The 5231-nt window shown below is 44.1% G+C and overlaps 1 pseudogene; it reads right to left on the bottom strand.

Moving 5' to 3' along the window:
* Nucleotides 1-230: 230 nt before the first annotated feature.
* Nucleotides 231-887, bottom strand: LOC102757337 (annotated as a pseudogene).
* Nucleotides 888-5231: the final 4344 nt, after the last annotated feature.

The raw sequence follows: 5231 nt of genomic DNA, 5'->3' as shown, positions 1-5231 counted from the left end.
GTTGTGGCATGCAAGATAGATTGTCTTTAGGAATGATTGGAGGCAGGAAGAGGAGTTAGGAGAGAGTGCAATAGGCCAAACAAGGGATCATGAACATGTCAGAGAGACCAGTGGGGAGTGGCCAGGGAGATGGAGGGGAAGGTGACTTTGAAAACAGAGTAGTCACAGGACCTGGCAAACAATTAGATTTATCAGCAGACAGATATTTTTTAATAATAGTGGTATGGTTTATTAAGCTGGGTCTTAGTACAGGTGCTGGGGCTTGCCCATGATGCTCTTGATGTACAAAGCCCTAACATTCTGCCAGTTCTTTTTGAGCAAATGACACCAGGAAATTGACAGTTAAGTGGATGTTGTACACAGCTCATCATCTGTCATCTTCACATGGCCAACAGCAATTTCCAGACACAGCACCCTCTTCACCTGGAACTTGATTGTGGATTTCACCTCATTGACTTTGGCCACCATGTTCTCATTGTGGGACAACAAGGAAGGGAGCTTGCCTGTCTTATTCAGGCCTAGGCCCAGGATTTATGGGATCTGCTTGATCAGAGACTCTGAAGCCAAAAAGGCATCATACTTCTTGGCCAGCTTCTTGACCAGTTTCTTATTCTTGTTGAGTTTCTTCGGCCTCTCGATGTCCATGTGGGAGATGTCCATGGCCTTGGCTTCATCACAGTGCTGCTGGGCCCCCAGAACACATACAGAGAACTTGGGCTGGAGAGTGGACTTAAGCTTGACAGTGCATTTGTCCTTGTGAAGGTCATAGTTCTTCAGGCTGATCTGCAGCTCCACCATCTTCAAAAGCTTCCAGTGCTTGTGCTGGTTCCCATGCAGGACCTCCCTCACCACCTTGTACAGGGTGTATGGGAGACTTTGCTACTCATGGTTCTTCATGCTGCAACAACCAGAAAAGACTCTGTAGACAGATTTTTTATTACTTTCAGTGTCCCACTTGGGTACAACAAGCAGGATTGCCTAAAAATATCCCTGGAATCCATTCTGGATTGCCTGGACAATTATTTGGGACCAGAGGCTCCCACTTCTCCCAGCAGGAGGAGCTGCACCCAAATTCAGCTTCTGATGGGACTTGGCATAGGTTTCCTCTTTCAGGTAGGGGGGTCTGCTTCTGAACCCAACTTCCTGTGGTTCCTAGGATTCACAGGCACATTAGAGAGTAAGCTTTCTTAGGTAGCTCCTATAAATACCAAAATTCAGTGGCATATAAAAGCCAGAAAGTCGGGCACCCATGCAATCCACAGTCTCCCTTACCCCCAATGCATGCTCTCAAGTGTGACCTTTAAAAGGAAACAGGCAGCTATGCCAGATCTAGCAGGGTGTCCTCACCCATAACAAAGTAAGAGATTGGTCCACATGCCTTCTGCTGCTGTCCTTTACTTTGTCAGCTTTCCTAGTACACCCTGCTCTGTAACCCACAGCATGTCCTGAGCCCTGTTGCATGTTGACAACAAAGGGACTCATCATGCATAGCCACCACGGTACAGGTTCACTGTACAGCTCCTCAGACTAGGGAGATGGGAGAACAGCCATGCAGAGGGCCTGGCAGATGTGCCCTGGGCCCCAAGTCAAACAGGAAGACTGTGAAACCCCAGATCAGAGTGAAACACAGTGAGTGCCTCAAGTGCAAAGGTAGCAGTGCTCTGAGATGTATATTCCACTCCACACTGGTAAAAAATTGTTTGACAGTTTAATAAATAACAATTTTTTTTTGAAAAGTGGGTCAATATTGTTCATTTACTTCCATTTTCCACTCCATCACAGAGCTCCTGGAGGGATTCTCTAAGATCACAAAGACCTGTGAGCTGGTCTTTGGGGCTCAGAGCAGGCTTATTGGGTAATGCTTGAAATGGTAAGCAAAGCCCCAGCCCATGTCTCTAAAATCTCTGGGCCTTGTCATATAATTGAAGCATAGTGTATTTATGTTAAAAATAGTAAAACACACTTGAGTCATTTAAAATATGAGGTGGTATTTTTGTTTGAGTTTAAGGTGGCACATGGGTACTTAAAGAAAACATAAAATGAAGGTATTGATAAAGCACTTTTGCAGAATTTCTCAAAGTAATTTATAGGTATTTTCAAGAACTTCAAGGTTCTTTGTAATGCTAATTTCACTGCAAAATGAGAGCCTTCCTCTGCCTTTCACTTGAGTTTTCATTATCACTATACTTAGGGCTGTCAGTCTGAGAAAGTGGTTTAGGGCTCATGCCAGAGTTGATGAAGGAGAAAGAAGGAAGAAGAGAGATTTTCTTATGGCAAATGGGGGAGAGCTGGAGACCAGGCAGGAAGAAAGGGACAGAGAGGCTGTATTTGCACAAGTAACAGAGAAATGGCTTGAGGTTTGTTACCTCAGTGGTAAGTGATGAAAAGGGAAGGCTTGGTAAATGCAAGATCCCTTGAGGGGGAAAAAGCCTTGTGGGAAAGTCAGACCCATTCAGCCACAAAATGTCCTCTACTAGAGAGTGGGACAAACCAAAGCCTGCGTGTGGCTGTGTGCCACAGCTGGCATGTATATGGTAGCTGACACGCTGGAGTGTGTATCTTGGTAACCACAGTAGCAGCAGCGTGTAAGAGGTTAAAAATCAGGACAGCTACGTTCTTGCCCTGACTTTTACAGTAATTCACTAAATGCACAATGGGTGCCCGCTGTGAGGCAGGCCCCATGATAGGTGCTGGAGGATGGAGAGTGAGGCCAACATCTTGAGGAGCTTGGGTCTGATGAGGAAGCCAGCTGCCCCACCTGCTGTGTTCTGTGGTTGTGTCACTAACCTCTCTGGAGAGTGTGGCTTATGTCTCTAGGGAAGTGGACTCCCTAACACTTAACCCAGGATTGTGTTGACTTATTTATCCTGCCACCAGCAGTGCTGGACCTTTAGAGGCCTCTCCCGTGTCCAAGGCCTTGATTGCTAGGTTTACACTGAGCCAAGAGCAGGCTTGAAAGGGAAGGAAGTGGACAGGTGCACAGGTCGTGGCCCCACTTCCAAAATAACCCATCAGAGAAGTCACTTTGGTTCTCTCACACCAGGGAGGGGTACAGAGAGTCCAGGGGTATCCCACTGAAGGAGCCATCAGAATGGAAAGTAGGGAAAAGGTCTTCCCCACCCAACAGGCATATGGGAGGGCCACTTATTCTAGCCCACCACTGTCTTATCAATTCCCACGTGGATAATAGTCCTTTAAACTGGATAGAAAATGAGACCATAACACATAAACAGTGATGAATGTACCCCAATCTCAACACATTTCAGTGGGAAAGAAATAATTAAATGCTGACTGAAATATTGCTCTAGTATCTACCTGGTCTCAGATTATTATAAACATATATAAATGATATTTGCTAACTTAATTGAAAATGTAAAAGATTATCTGTTTGCATGTCCAGTTCTAATTATTTTTGCTTATAATAAAACTGAGCACCAAAGTTCCTCTAAGCTGAAATAGATGGAAGCTTTGACATGATCAATAAAAGAAACTTAGCCACAAAATGTCCTCAAGCTGTTGAAGCATAAACCTCAACTGATATTGTGTGTCAGTTATAATTTGCTTCTACTTATCCATCAGTATCTTTTCCAACTAAATATAAGTGTGTGTGAAGAATAGTCGCAGGTACAGGCAGGCAGTGGGGTCTCTAGCATTATTGAGAATCACTGACCTGTGCAATATCTGTTCAAAAGTTTTGATTTCTCCCATGAGGTACTTTTCATATCTTATTTTGATCACTGAATGCAAATAAGCCTCAGTAAATCCTTCCTCACCTGTGTTCTTTGCATGGTGTTGCAACTATGTCTGTTTATTACAGATTATTAACAAATACACAGCCCAGTTTAGATTTATACAAATCAACTGCATTAGGGCAGTTACCCCTGAAAAAATATTTGAAGGTAAAACCAAGCCCATTTTTTAATTGTAGCTCTGTTAATTTTTGGCTTTCTATAATTATTATGATGGTAACAATGTGTAGTTCAATGGTAAGAACACCAACCTGGGAATGGAGTTTGTGTCCAGGCTGTACCTCTTATTAACTCTTGGATCTGGGCAGTCACTTCCTCTATCTGGCCTTAGGGAACTTGGGATAAGCATCCTTTCCAGGTCTATCTTTCTGGCCTACTGAGGGGCTTAGAGGACAAAAGGGAGGTGGTAGTTCTTGATGAGATCATCCAAATTTGAGAGGAGGAGCATGACTCTGCTTAGAAGAGTCAGGGAGAACAAGGGGAACACACTTGGCCTGTCCTAGGACATGCACAGATCCTGAAAGCTCTTAGGGAAAATTACTTTGGCAGTTGTTTCAGAATGTTGTCTCATTGTTTGATTACAGAATGATCATATACTAGTATAATGGCAATACCTCCTTGACTTATTAGGTGCCTCATACTTCTTGACTATATTTAATTCAACGAGCACCGATTAAGCGCCATCCACCAGTGCCACCATTAAGTACCACCAAATACTGTTGTAAGGGACACAGGATTGGGGAAGAAACGTTCTTACAGCACACAATAATTCTAACGAAGGGCAGAGGGCCAGTAGGCTCTTAGAACAGCTCAGTCTCTTCATTGAAGGAGAGCTCAATTCCCCTGGTAGTGGGTTAGAGGGATGCTGGTGGAAAAAGTGGGATTTAAGCAGTCCTTAAAGGGTCTGACACAAGTGTCTAGCCCATACTTCCCGGGGGAAATGGACAAAAGAATCACTTTCAGCAGCATGGTTAGCTAAACCAGCCCTGACTAGCAAACTTCCTGTCGTCTTCTTTCCTCTTCTTCATGTTTGAATGCCCAGGGTTTCACAGAGGACCAGCCCATATGGGCACTGAGCAAATGCCACGGAGGAAATTACTGAGCAAAATCATATTGTGTTTGGGGTGTATTTGGGTGGGTCAGATGCAAAAGAAAGGGAGTTCACCTTGTTCCAAGATTTGGCCAGTTCACTTTCCTTCTTTTCTCATCAGGAACCTGGAGAGGCACATCTGATATGCCTTACAGGCTTGTGAGCAGGTTGCTGCCTAGGAGGGAGGTCTCTGGAATTGACTGACAATAAGCAGCCAAGAATAAAGAAACTTCTTGGAAGCATGCTGGGGATGATAATGACTATCATAAGGGAGAATGGGGAGAGACTCATAGGGAACACCTATTACTATTCTTTCAGGAAACTAACCTGAACACTAATATTAGAATAAAAGAAAAAGGTGATTAACAGGGGTAAGTGTCTACTGTGTTGAG

Source organism: Myotis davidii, unplaced genomic scaffold, assembly GCF_000327345.1.
Source record: "Myotis davidii unplaced genomic scaffold, ASM32734v1 scaffold41, whole genome shotgun sequence".
Taxonomy (NCBI): Eukaryota; Metazoa; Chordata; class Mammalia; order Chiroptera; family Vespertilionidae; genus Myotis; species Myotis davidii.
Note: the sequence above shows the minus strand (reverse complement) of the source record. Positions and strands in the feature narration are given on the sequence as shown.